The sequence below is a fragment of the Bos mutus genome, chromosome 18 (assembly GCF_027580195.1).
Source record: "Bos mutus isolate GX-2022 chromosome 18, NWIPB_WYAK_1.1, whole genome shotgun sequence".
In the NCBI taxonomy this organism is placed as follows: domain Eukaryota; kingdom Metazoa; phylum Chordata; class Mammalia; order Artiodactyla; family Bovidae; genus Bos; species Bos mutus.
Window position 1 is genome coordinate 7,084,821 of NC_091634.1, and position 15,082 is coordinate 7,099,902.

A 15,082-nucleotide genomic window follows, 5' to 3' on the forward strand; every position below is an offset into this window, starting at 1 on the left:
ACGTTCATAAATCTCGGGTGTGTGAGGTTGGACGTCATGCCCTGAGGTCATCGGACTCAGCCAAGGGATAACTGGCCACCGTCCGGAGCCTCCCAGACTGCCCGGGCTCTGTGGAGCTGAGGGGTCAAACGGCCTGAGAGGACCCTCCTTTTTTCTCCCCTAGAACCTGGGAAACTGGTGTCAGCCCCTTCGCTCACCAGATTCGACTTTGAGGCCGTCCCAAGTCGCGACCCGCAGGCCGCGGTCCCCGCCCAAACAGGGAAGCCAATGGGTTCAGGCCCCCAGGCTGCAGAGACCGGGCCTTCACCGGCCTGTTGGGGACGAAGTTATTGCTTTTTTCTTGAGGAAGCTGGACACCAGCTCCTTCCTTTCGTTTTGGGGTTTATAGTTACAGGGACAGAGGTAAAGGGGCACTTCCAGGAGCTCCGAGAGCTCCCTGGAAGCAGTGGTTGAGGAGAGTCTGCCGGGAAGGATGAGGTAGGGTCTCAGGCGTTGGGCCACCATCAGGGCCTCTCGGCTGCTAGAACACAAAGGGGCTTTCAGGGGGGGTTGCAGGTGGCCCGTTTGCAGAATCTGTTCGCCCAAAATTACTTCTCTCAGTAAGAGTCAAATTTACCAATTTACCAGAAAACTTATAGATTCTGGTAAATTGACCAGTTTACGCTTTTTGAATGTTTTTAGGAAAGGTGGATTTATTTTTCATAAACACAGTTTTCCTTTTTTTAGTGGAACTCAGTGTCAGGGTCAGTGTTAGCAAGAATTAGGGGGATCAGAAGTACGGGGGATCAGAAGTACGGGGGATCAGAAGTACTTCCTGTTATTTGAGTTATGGTTCATTTCAGTTGCTGGCAAACCATCTGGTAATAGTGAAGATTTGCCTTTCTTAGGTAAGCTGCCGGCTATCTGAGAAATATCTCCAGCTTCCTCAACTTGGTTAATTTTTGAACAAATCGAATTAAGATTTCTGTTCAATGCATGAAGCAGGGCACTCAAAGCCGGTGCACTGGGACAGCCCAGAGGGATGGGATGGGGAGGGAGGTGGGAATGGGGTGAGGGGAGGCAGGGGGATACATGTACAGCCCTGGCAAATTCATGGCACTGTATGGCAAAAACCACCACAATACTGTAAAGGAATTAGCCTCCAATTAAAATAAAAAAAAGTAAGAAGTACTAAGACACATACTGTTATGAATGATTTAACATTTGATAACCTAATATGCTACATGGGTTTTTAACTACCTTTAAAGAATAAAAGTCACTTAAAAAAAAAAACCCAAATGAAAGAATTCCCTATGGATACACTTTAGGGTTTATCTTACTTGAATTGTGTTGATAATTGGAAGTTCTTTGCTACTTTTTCCTTTTTGTGACAGCATTTCCTTCTGATGTTTCTCCTTGTTCTCTGGCCATTTCTTCTTTTCTTTATATTTTATTTCTAACGTTCTAAATCATGAAATCTGTGGCCACCAAAGGGCATAGAATGTATAAACAGAGTTTTAAATGAATAATTATAAAGCTTATATCTGTGTAATTGCCACCCAGATCAAGAAATAAATGTTACCATGGCTCTGGAAGATCTTCTGTCATTATCATTTCATAGTCCCTTCTTACCTTTTAGAGATAACTTCAAGTCTGACTTTTGTGCTGATCATCTCCTTGATTTTCTTTATACTTTTGCCATGATTTTGCTTCTGTTTTCAACTTAGAACTATGGATTCTCTGTCTAGAATATTTTATATTGTGCTTCTTCTGCTCAACATTGTGAAATTTATTTATACTGTTGCATGTAGCTGTAGTTCCTTTATTTTCTTCACATATGGATAGTATTCTTTTGATTGAAAAGTCTATGATTTATGCATTTTGCTGTTGATGGGCACTTGTGTTTTTCAGCTTTGTGACAATTATGAATAATGTTTCTGAAAACATTCTTGTGAGAAGTAGAAGAATGTAGTTGGTTAAGAGCTGTTTCTGAAACCAAACTGTGTTAAATCCTGACTACCACTCATCGGTAGTGTACAATTGAAGAAGTTGCTTCGTATTTCAATTTTTTCACTTTTGTAAAATGGGAGTAATAATAGTACCTACCTTACATGGTTATGGTGAAGAGTAATGTAATTTAAAAATATAGAGCATTTAGAACAGTGCTCGACATAAAGCAAGCACAATATGTTATCATTAATTATTACTGTATTCTTTGGCTCAAGTGAAAGAGTTTCTCTAGAGAATACATTGGGAGTTGTTGGGCCGTAGTGTGTGTGTGTATTCAGTTTTACTGCTGGTACTAGGTTGTTCTCCAAGGTAGTTATAACCATTTACACTGACATTAACAAAGGATGAGACTTTTTGGTTGTTTTACATCTCATCAACACCTGATATTATTAAACTTTTCCATTTTTTTCCCAATCTGGTTGGTGTGCAGTGGTATTTCATTGTTATTTTAATTACCTTTCATTGACTGTTAATGACATAGAATTTGTAATATTTATTGGAATAATTTAATTAAATGAATTATTTAATACTTATTTAAATATTATACAGTATTTTTGAAGTGCTTCTTCAGCCCCCTGCCCATTTCCCTATTGGGTTGTCTGTCCTTTTCTTCCTAATTTGTAATGTTCTTTATATCTTTTGAATATTAGTCATTTGTTGTTATGTAGGTTGTGGATATATTCTCCCACTCTACAGTTTTTCTTTCTATTCTCCTTTTGGAGCCTTTTGATGAAAAGCCGTTTTAAATTTTAATGTAGTAGAATGTATCAGATGAAAGTTTTAAAAATAATTTTATTGTTTATTTTATTTTTGGCTGCGCTGGGCCTGCGTTGTATGAAGGCTTCTCGCTGTGGTGGCTTCTCTTGTTGTGGAGCATGGAGTCTAGATGGGCAGGCTTCAGTAGCTACAGCACATGGGCTCAGTAGCTGTGGTTCCCAGGCTCTAGAGCACAAGCTCAATAGTTGTGGTGCATGGGCTTAGTTGTTCCATGGCCCGTGGGTTCTTCCTTAACCCAGGATTGAACTCCCGTCCCCTACATTGGCAGGTGGAGTCTTATCCACTGTGCCACCAGGGAAGTCCTCAAATTGAAATTTTATGGTCATTGTGTCTTTTACGAGAAACACCAAGGTGTTGTGCTTTAAAGGGCAGCATTTGCATCATCAGTAATTTTGTTCCCTGGAGTAGTATAACAGTGAGCCTCCATTCTTTTCTAGAATTTTATAGTATTTTTTTTCCAATTTACTTCTTTCTTCCACGTGAGATTAATTTTTGCACGCCCTTTGAGATGCTTCCTAAGTTGCTTCAGTTGTATCTAACTCTTTGCGACCCCATGGACAGTCATTTGAGGTAGGGGCCTTTTTTTTTTTTTTCCTATATGGACGCCTAGTTGGTCCAGCACCGTTTATTGAGAAGTTCAGCCCCTACTCACAGATCTGCTAAGGCATATCTCTCATGTATCAGACTCCGTATAAGGATGGGTCTAATTTTAGGCTCTCTATTCTTTTCCACTAGGCTGTTTGTCCTTGTATCCATTCACACTGTCTTACTACAAATTTATAACAAAACTTAATACTTGTTAGAGCATGACTTCTCACTTTGTTTTTATTCAGAAGTATTTCAGCTATTTTTTGGCTGAAACTCAAAATTTTCAGATAAATTTTGGTATCAAGGTTGAGGTGGTCTTATAAGTTGGGGAGTGTTCCTCTTTCTGTTTTATAGACAAGTATATCTTTCTTAAACATTGGTAAAATTTGCCATTGCTGACAACCTGGTATTAGAAAGGTTTGTATATGTATGTGTGTAAGTGTGTGCATGAACACATGTGTGTTTAAAAGATTTTCAAGTTATTTAATGGCTACAGGACTTTGGGGGTTCTTTATTTTTCATGAGATACTTCCTTGGTTAATTTTTAAAAGGTATTTGAGTATCTCATCTATTTTTTAAATTTATTGGTACAATAATGTTAATATTTATTATTATTATTTATTTAATATCTGCAGCATCTATAATAATGTCCCCTTCTTTTATTCCTGATACTGGTTATGTGTTTTTTTTTTTATAATTTTTAATTATTTATTTTTATTTTTGGCTGTGCTGGGTCTATTGCTGTACAGGCTATTCTCTAGTTGCAGCGCAAGGGCTTCTCACTGGTGGCTTCTCCTGTTGCAGAGCACAGGCTCTAGGGTGTGTGGGCTCAGTGGTTGTGGTGCATGGGCCTATTTGCCTGGAGACATGTGGAATCTTTTAGGATCAGGGATCAAACTTGTGTTCTTTTCATTAGCAGGTGGATTCTTAACACCTGGACCATCAGGGAAGTCCTAATTGTACATCTTTTAAAATTTGACATATAGTTGATATATTACATGAGTTGCAAATGTACAACATAGTGATTCACAAGTTCTAAAGGTTATACTCGGTATACAGTTATTAAAAAATATTGTCTATATTCCTTGTGTTGTACAATATATACTTGTAGTTTATTTATTATGTACATAGTAGTTTGTACCTCTTATACCCCTACTACTGTTTTATATCTTTTAATTAAGCAGTAGTTCTTTATATTCCCTAAACACAAGTCTTTTGTCATCTATGTATCTCGGGATCATTTTCTCCTAGTCTCTGACTTTGCCTATTAATTTTCTTAAGTTTCTTGATGAGCAGAGTTTTTTAACTTTGTGAAATCTAAATGATTAATTCTAAAGATTATTGCACTTTATGTTCTACATTTGAAACTTTTGCCTACCCTTAAGTCATAAAGGTACTCTCTCATGTTTTCTTCTTCTTTTTTTTTGATATTTGAAATACAACTTTATTCTGATTCTAAACGAAAAGGAATGGGAATGACAATAACAAACAAGGTTCCACTTCTCAGTATTGTCATGTGACTATAGCAGTCTTATATTTGAAACTCAAGGAGGAAACAACTGTGTTCCAAAACACCTAAATATGCAGGTCAAAAAAAAAATGAAGGTTTTTTTTTTTTTTTAAACTGCCACATTCACTCCAAAGCCCATCCATCTCCTTAAGCATCCAAAGATTAAGCACACGTTCTGCTTAGCTATTTAATAAAGTGGCAAACACGCTGCACCGCTGACATCGCAGGACAGTTGCCTATATAACTAGACTTCTGACGCTGGGCCCCAGCCTCACTTTCTCACAGGTCATCATCTTCATCCAGGAGAGCAGTTGTCTGAGCAGCCTCTAAATCACTCTCGTACTGTGCTGCTGAGGCTGGGTCCATGACCACCTCTGGCGGGGCAAGAGCAGGCACAGCGACAAACTCCAAGTTAGGGTCTCCAATCAGTTTTCTAGCAAGCCAGAGGAAGGGAGTTTCCAAGTTGTAGTTACTTTTGGCAGAAATGTCATAGTACTGAAGATTCTTCTTTTGGTGGAAGAGAATTGACTTTGCCTTAACCTTTCTGTCCTTAATATCCACTTTGTTGCCACACAACACAATCAGGATGTTCTCACACACTCGTACCAGATCTCTATGCCAGTTAGGCATATTCTTGTAAGTAAACTCTTGATGTTACATCAAACATTATAATGGCACTTTAAGCTTGTCTATCATAGCCATCTCTCAGTCCACCAAATTTCTCCTGACTGGCTGTATCCCATACATTGAACTTAATCGGTCCTCTGTTGGTATGGAACACAAGAGAGGATAGACCTCAACACCCAAGGTAGCTACATACTTCTCAAATTTACCAGTCAGATGACGTTTCATGAATGTAGTTTTCCAGTACCACCATCACCAACCATTATAAGTTTGAACTGAACTTTGGGTTCTCCTTGGGCAACCATCACGATGTTCCTTCCACAAGTGACTCCGTGCCTGACTGAGGCTCTTAGGTTTTCTTTTAAATGCTTTTTAGTTTTAGATTTTCCATTTAGATTGATGATTCATATAAAATTAGTCTTTGTGTATAGCATGAAATAGGATTTGAGTTTCATTCTTTTTTTCCCTATTTGTATAATTCAGTTATTCCAGAAAGGACCTTTCTTTTCCAGTTGGATGTCTTTGTACTCTATTTCAAGAATCAAAGTCCATATGCTTATGGGTTTATTTCCGAATTACATTGCTACTTTTTTTGCCATGTGGTGGGCTGTGCAGGATCTTAGTCCTCCAGTCAGGGGTCAAAGCAGCACACCTGCATTGGGAGCACGGAATCTTAAGCTTTGGACTGCCAGGGAAGTTCCCTACATTGCTACTTTTGTATGTTAAATCAACCATGCATTTCTGGGACAAACTCCATGTTATCATTAGTTATTACCCCTTTTGTATATTTCAGGATTCATTTGTAGTTTTTGTTGAGGATTTTTGTCTTCATCTATGTTCATGAAGATATTTGTCTTAAATGGTTTCTTTTACTAATATCTTTATCAAGTTTAGTTATTAGGGTGATGGTAGCCTTATAAACGGAGAAGGAAATGGCAACCCACTCCAGTGTTCTTGCCTGGAGAATCCCAGGGACGGGGGAGCCTGGTGGGCTGCCGTCTATGGGGTCACACAGAGTCAGACACAACTGAAGTGACTTAGCAGTAGCAGCCTTATAAAATGGACTGGGAAGTGTTTCCTCTTCTGTTTTCAGAAGTACTTATACTTGGTGTTATTTTTTTTCTTCCAATATTCTATGAAATTCACTAATTGAAACCATCTGGGCCTGGAATTTTCTTGGTGGGAGGGATTTTGATAAGGAATGCAATTTATTTAATAGTCATAGGACTATACAGATTTCCCATGTCATTGGATATCAGTTTTGTTAAGTTGTATTTTTAAGGAATTCCCCCATTTCATCTAAGTTGTTTGTTGGCATGAAATATTTTCTTGTTATCCTTTCAATGTCTATAGGATATGCGGTAATAATCCTCTTTCATTCCCGATATTGGTGATGTGCATATCTCTTTTTGTCCCATCAATCTGTTGTGGGGTTTACCCATTTTGTTGATCATTTCAAAGAACCAGTTTTGGCTTTCTTACTTTCATCAGTAGTCTGTTTTCTGTTCCGTCCTCTATTTATTTATTTCTGGCTGCACTGGGTCTTCAGGGTGGTGCTCGGGTTCTCCGTTGCTGCACTCGGGCTTTGTCTAGTGATGGTGAGTAGGGGCTACTCTCTAGTTGCGGTGCCCAGGCTTCTCATTGTGGTGGCTTCTCTTATGGTGGAGAATGGGCTGTATGGCACGTGGGCTCAGTAGTTGTGGGACATGGGCTTAGTTGCCCCATGGCATGTGGGATTTGAGCTCCTGGACCAGGGATTGAACCAGTGTCCACTGCGTTGGCAGGTGGATTCTTAACCACCGGACCACCAGAGAAGTCCCTCAGACAATGGCTTTAAACCTCTTTTCTGTTCTAATATCAGCGTGTAAAGTTATAAAATTCTCTCAGAGCATTGCTTTTGCTATATTCCACAAATTTTGGCATTTTATAATTTTATTATCCTTTAGTTTTAAAATTTTTATAATTTCTTTGTGATTTATTCTTTGACCTCTGAATTGTTTAGTAATATATTCTTTTAAAAAATATTTTGTTTATTTGGCTTTGCCAAGTCTCAGTTGTGGCACACAGGACTTTTGATTTTTGTTGTGGCATTCAGGATCTTAAGTTGCAGAATGTGGAATCTACTTCCCTGACTGGGGATTGAATCCTGGATCCCCTGCATTGGAAGCACAGAGTCTTAGCCACTGGACCACCAAGGAAAGTCCCAATTTTCTTCAATTTCCAAGTATTTGAAGTTTTCTTAAATATGTGGTTATTGATTTTAAATTTACTAACATGTAGTCAGAGAATATACTCTGTGTGATTTTAATCCTTGAGAATTTATTGATATGTGTTTTATGGTCGATATGTGTTCTGCAATTCTGAGATTGTATAAATATCAGTTAGGCCAAAGCTGCTGATAGCGTTTTTGGATCTTCATCTTTACTGATATTTTCATCTTCTTTTTTCCTGCTAACTTCTATTAATATTATGATTTTGGAATTTATTTTTTCTTTAATTTTTGTAAACTTTTGCTTCATGTATTTTGAGACTTTTATGTTTGAACACATTTGTAAATATTACCTTCATGATGAATTGACCTTTTATTATGAATAAACGTCCTTCTTTCTATCTGATAATATTCTTTATCTCAAACATAATTTTGTTATACTAATAGGGCCACTGGGCTTCCCTGGTGGCTCAGTGGTAAAGAATCCGCCTGCCATTGTGGGTTCAATCCCTGGCTCGGGAAGATCCCCTGAAAAAGGAAATGGTAACCTACTCCAGTCCTTCTTATCTGGGAGATTCCATGGACAGAGGAGACTGGCAAGCTATAGTCTGTGGGGTCACAAAGAGTGGAACATGACCGAGTGACTGAGCGCACACGCACATACACGATAGTGTTTGAGAATGGTGTGCGAAAAATAAAGACTCACCTACTCGAAAAAAGTTTTGCATGATATAACTTTTTCTAGTAATTTACTTTCATCTATCTGTATCTTTGAACTTAACAGCATATCTGTTCACCAGCATATAATTGGGTCTTGCTTTTTTATTCATCCTGACAAATTTTGCCTTTTAATTGGAATGCTTAAATTGAAAACCTTTAATGTAAATGATATGGTTGGATTTTAGTTTTCCATTTCATTATTTTTCTTTTTGTCCATTTTAGGCTTCCATTTTTCCTTTCTATCTTCTTTTAGATAGTTTGAATAGTTTTTTAGTATTCATTTTAATTTATCTTTTGCCTTGGTAACTGTAACTCTTTGTAACATTTATTTAGCAGTTGTCTAGGGATTACAAGTCATATTCTTAAGTTTTTATAGTCTGTTTAGAGAGAATATTTTATCAATTCATATATAATGTAGATATCTTGCAATTGTATATGTCCAGTGTATGCCCCCCTGCTTTCAATGTGTTTTACATCTACTATGCAGTATAAAACCTACAACTTATAAACTTTTTGTTTTCTAATTAATTTTTATTGGAGTGTAGTTGATTTATAATATTGTGTTAGTTTCTGCTGTATAGCAAAGTGAATCAGTTCAGTTCAATCGCTCAGTCGTGTCTACTCTGTGACCCCATGAACTGCAGCACTCCAGGCCTTCCTGTCCATCACCAACTCCCAGAGTCCACCCAAACCCATGTCCATAGAGTCGGTGATACCATCCAACCATCTCATCCTCTGTTGTCCCCTTCTTCTCCTGCCCTCAATCTTTCCCAGCATCAGGGTCTTTTCAAATGAGTCAGCTCTTCACATCAAGTGGCCGAAGTATTGGAGTTTCAGCTTCAACATCAGTCCCTCCAATGAACACCCAGGACTGATCTCCTTTAGGATGGACTGGTTGGATCTCCTTGCAGTCCAAGGGACTCTCAATAAGTTATACATATATATATATATATATATCCACTCTTTTAGATTCTTTTCCCATATACATCGTTACAGAGTATTAAGTAAAGTTCCCTGCGCTTATTAATTATATATTTTATATACAGTAGTGTGTATACGTCAGTCCTAATCTCCCAATTTATCTGTCCCTCCCTTCCCCCGTTGGTAACCATAAGTTTGTTTTCTATGACACTATTTCTGTTTTGTAAATAAGTTCATTTGTACCATTTTTTAGATTCCAAATATAAGTGATACCATATATTTGTCTTTCTCTGTCTAAGTTACTTCACTTAGTATGATGATCTCTAGGTCCATCCATGTTGCTGCAAATGGCATTATTTTGTTCTTCTTTATGATTGGTACAATTATAATTTTTGTTTTTTAAAATCATAATTTTGTTTTAAAAATTCACAAGTAAGTTTTGTTTTAAAAATTCACATGTATTTTAAAGAAGGGGAAAATATAGTTTTACTATTTCCCACATACATACTATCTCCAACATTCTTTATTTGTTCTTGAAGATCTGAATTTCCCTCTGATATTGTTACCTTCATTCTCAGAACTAATTTCATCATCTTTTGTTTTGTGGTCTGCTGTGATGAATTCTCTGAATCTTTCTTTATTTGAATATGTTTTTGTTTTGTCTCCTTTTTAAAGAACAAACTTAAAAAAATTTTTTTAATCTATTTTTTAAATTAATTATTTGTTTATTTTTGGCTGTGCTGGGTCTTTGTTGCTGCCTGTGGTCTTCCTCTAGTTACCCTGAGCCGTGGCTGCTCTCTAGTTGCTGTTCACAGGCTTCTCGTTGTGGTGGCTTCTCTTGTTGCGGAGTCGTCTAGGACGCACAGGCTTCAGTAATTGTGGCCCACAGGCTTAGCTGCCCTGCAGCATCTGGGATTTTCCTGGACCTGGGATTGAACCTGTGACCCCTTCATTGCCAGGTCCATTCTTAACGACTGGACCATCAGGGAAGTCTGCGGCTTCTTTTTTTTTTTTTTAAGGATATTTTTATTGATTATAGAATTCTGATGGGCAGTCTTTTTTTCCCCTTTTTTTGTGCTTTGAAAATATTATTCCATTCCCTTTGGCCTCCATAACTTCTGATGACAAGTACATAGTATTTAGTATTGTTCCCTTGTATGTAATATGTTCTTTTTCTCTGGCTGCTTTCAAGATTTTTCTCTTTATCTTTGATTTCCAGCAGATTGACTGTGCTCATATTAGACATTTTTCTCTTTGTGTTTATCCTATGTGGTACTCTTTAAGCTTCTTTAAATAAAAATCTATCTCTTTCACCAAATTTGGGAGGTTTTCTGCCATTATTTCTTCAAATATGTTTTTCTGACCTATTTTCATTCTTTTCTCTCCTTTAACGCCTCTGCTTATCCATTGTTAGATCTTTTGATTGGCCACCCAGGTCCCTAAGACTATGACTTTCATATTTTCCTCCCTCTTTTTCTTTCAGAAATTAGATGATTTATATGAGTGCATCTTGAAGTTTACTGACTCTTTGTTCTATCACTAGACCATGCAGTGAATTTTAATGCAGTTCTGCTTGACAATTTTATTTTTAAAAAATTTTAAGTTTCAGGTGTTCAACAAAGTGATCCTGTTACACACATATATATTTTTCATATAGTTTTCCATTAGGGTTTATCACAGGATATTGAATATAGTCCCCTGTGCCATACAATAGGACATGGTTATTTATTCATCTTGTATATGGTTTTCATATACAGTTTGATCTACTCATTACAAACTCTCAGTCCTATCCTCCCCCACCCCATCTCCTCCTTGGCAGCCATATGTCTGTTCTCTGTGTCTGTGAATCTGTTTCTGTTTCATAGATAAGTTCATTTGTGTCTTACTTTATTGATAGATTTCACATATAAATGGTATCCTATGTTATTTGTCTTTCTTTTTCTGATTTACGCTTATCTGGGCTTCCCTGGTCGCTCAGTTGGTAATCTCTGGGCTCAGCTGGTAAAGAATCTCTGGGCTTCCTGGTAGCTCACCTGGTAAAGAATCCACCTGCAATGCGGGAGGACCTGGTTTGATTCCTGGGTTGGGAAAATCCCCTGGAGAAGGGATAGACTATCCACTCCAGTATTCTTGGGCTTCCCTGGTGGCTCAGAAGGTAAAGAATCTGCCTGCAGTGTGGAAGACCTGGGTTTGATCCCTGGGTTGGGAAGATCCCCTGGAGGAGGGCATGACAACACACTCTAGTATTCTTGCCTGGAGAATCCCCATGGACAGAGGAGCCTGGTGGGCTGCAGTCCGTGGTGTCGCAGAGTTGGACACGACTGAACAACTAAACACACATGATAATCTCTAGGTCCACCCATTAAATGACATTCTTTCTTTCTTTTTTATGGCTGAGTAGTATTCCATTGTGTATTTATACCATTTTCTTTATGCTTTTATCTGTCGATAGACATTTAGATTGCTTCCATGTCTTGGCTCTCGTAAGTAGTGCTGCTATGAACATTGGAGTGCATGTATGTATCTCTCTGAGTTATAGTTTTGTCTGGATATATGCCCAGGAGCAAGATTCCTGGATCATATGGCTACTTTATTTTTAGTTTTTTGAGAAGCCTCCATACTGTTTTTCATAGTGATTGCACCAATTTACATTCCCACCAACAGTGTAGGAGGGGTAGAGACCCTTTTTTCTACACCCTCTCCAGCATTTGTTATTTGTAGATTTTTTTAATGATAGCCATTTTGACTGGTGTGAGGTGGTACCTCATTATAGTTTTGGTTTGCATTTCTCTAATGATTAATGATGTTGAGCATCTTTTCATGGGCCTGTTGTTGCATTAATTGCCTTTTGAATGTTGTATTCATTCAGCCTTGTATACATGGGATACATGGGATAAGTCCTACTTGGTCATGATGTATAATTCTTTTTATACATTGTTGGGTTGTATTTGCTAATATTTTGTTGAGGATTTTTGCACCTATGTTTATGAGAGATATTAATTAATAGTTTTCTTTTTCTGTAATATCTTTGTTTTGGTGTCTAGGTAATGCTGGTCTCATAGAATTATTCCCTCTGCTTCTATCCTCCAAGAGATTGTAGAAAATCAGTATAATTTCTTCCCTAAATTGTTGGTAGAATTCATTAGTGAACCCATCTGGTTCTTGTGCTTTCTGTTTTGGAAGGTTATTATTTGTTGAACTTATTTAATAGAGACAGACCTATTTAGATTGTTTCTTCTTGTATGAGTTTTAGAAGACTGTGTCTTTCAAAGAATCAGTCTATTTCATCTAGTTCTAGTTTAATTTGATTGTGGACTGAAAGCAGACATTGTATGACTTCAAATAACAAATCTGAAATTTGTTAAGGTGTTTTATGGCTCAGAATGTGGTCTGTTGTGGTGAATGAACTTGAGAAAAATGTGTATTCTGCTGTTACTGGAGGAAGTAATCTGTAAACGCCAATTATATCCTTTTGATTGGTGGTGGTGGTGAGTTTAACTATATCTTTACTTATTTTCTGCCTGCTGATTTTCAGTCTTTGTTCTCTTTGCTTTTCAGATTTGGAGGCTTCTATTCAAGATATTCTCAGGCTCAGAGATGATTTTCTCAGCCATGTTTGGTCTACAAATAAAACCCATCAAAAATATTTTTCATTTCTGTTACAGTATTTTTAAATCTCTGTCAGTCCTTTTTGGTTCTTTCGTAGGATTTCCATCTTTCTGCTCACATTACCCATCTGTTCTTGTGTGCTGTCTACTTAATCTATTAGCACCGTTAACATATTACTCATAGTTATTTTAAATCCCTGGTCTGATGATTCAACATCTCAACCATGTCTGGTTAGTTAATTAACCATGTCTGGTTAATCCTTGTTCTCTCTTCAAATTGTGTTTTTTTACTTTTTGGTATGCCTTTTAATTTTTACCTTGATAGCCTGAACTTGCTGTAATGGTAAACTACTATAAATCAGCCTTTAGTAATGTGGTGAGTTGTAGGACGAGGGGAAATGTTCAATAATCCTGTGACTAGATCTCAGTCTTTTAGTGCCTGTGTTTCTGGACTGTGAACTTAACAAATGTTTCTCAGGTTTTTGTTTTTCCCCTTCTCTTTTAGGTGAGACAGGGTGTCTAGAGTGGGCTGGAGTTGGGTATTTCCTTACCCTAGGTCAATTTGACTCTGATATTAACAGATGAGGCTCTGGTTAACTAGTTTCTCTTGAGGGGAGGCATCATTAAGAACAGAGTATTCTAGAGTGCTTCAAAATGGTTCTTTTTCTTCATTTTTAAATTATGAAAATACGATAACACTAACATGGTTCTTTTTTCCCCTTCCCTTGCTGGAAACCCAAGGGGATTTTTTCCTCTGATATTCTGTTATTCAGTGAATTTTTGTATTTGCCTATCTGTCTCTCCAGTCTTAAGGGCAGTGATTTTCCCTCTGTCCTCACTTCCCTTAGGGATCCAACAAGAGTTGCTGGTTTTTCAGTCTGTTCAGATTTTTTGCTTATTAAGATGGAGTGGCAGGCCCTCCTTACAAGCCCCTTACATGAGAATCAGACACTAGAAGTCCAACCCAGATGTTTTTCAAGTTCCAGCATTAATTTTTTATTTTGACATAATTTCAGGCTTACAATTGTAATTTTGGACTTAAAATTCTTTTGTCTTTTCTTGTCTTCCTGACTTCAACATTTTTAATGCCTAGAGGTCAGTTACATTATAGAATGTCCGTCAGTTTGCTATTTCTTCATGATTAGATTCTGGTCGCACATTTTTGGCAAGAATACCACTGAAATGATGTTGTGTTCTTCTCAGCGCCTCAGATCGGGAAGCAGATGGTATCAACTGACTTTCACTATGTGGTTAAGGTAGTGTTTAAGACTGTAAAGATACTATTTTTCTATTTGGTGGGGAGGAGAGTATCCTGTGGGGAGACACATTAATACTAAGCACTCATTTCTGTCCCTGTCAAACTTTCTTGTGTGAGCAATGATTAACAATTATTGCTTGAGTCAATTATTACTCATGGCGAATGATAATTTTCTAATTTCATCATTCCTATGCATTTATTAGTTTGCATTTTACTGTAAGGAAGAGATTTTCCTTTTCCTTATTTATATCACTGTGGATTCATAGATTCTTATTTTATTCTGTGTGTTCTTATCTGTTATTATTTATCTTGATGCTCCAGTTGTCCAAGATTTGGCTGATGGGAGCTCTTTCAATTTGACTTCTGTGTCCAGTATCATCATTTTATTTTTAGTTTTTATTTATTGATATATATTTTTATTGATAATTAAGTAACACTTTTAGAAAATTTACTAGACTGATTTAAAATCAGAGGGAAGGCTAGAAAAATACCTATAATCCTTGTCCTCTATATATTAATGTATTTTCTTTTGGACTTTCTTTGCGTTTTTTTAATTCTTTTTTTTTCATTGCATTTTATTTTTTTTTTTCATTGCATTTTAAAATGTAGTAGAAATAGAACTAAAGATGGAAATTTATATCTGAGTTGTTTTTTTTTTTAACCTATCATTGAAATGTAAGCATTTCCTGAGCTACTTAAGAACTCTTTGGAAACAGTGTGTCTCACAGTTGATTTATCCTTGTGCCCTAGATGTGCCTGTGCTGTCTTGGCACCTACTCGCTGCCTCTGCTTTTGGGTGGCATACTCTTTCCTCCTTTGAAAGAAAACTCCAGTTCCCTCTCTTCCCCTCTTCCACATCTTGTTTTTTTCCTTTTCTA

General features: G+C 37.2%; 1 pseudogene; it reads right to left on the reverse strand.

Annotated features, from left to right (window-relative positions):
- Positions 1–5,130: 5,130 nt before the first annotated feature.
- On the reverse strand, positions 5,131–5,793 carry LOC102273744 (GTP-binding nuclear protein Ran-like; annotated as a pseudogene).
- Positions 5,794–15,082: the final 9,289 nt, after the last annotated feature.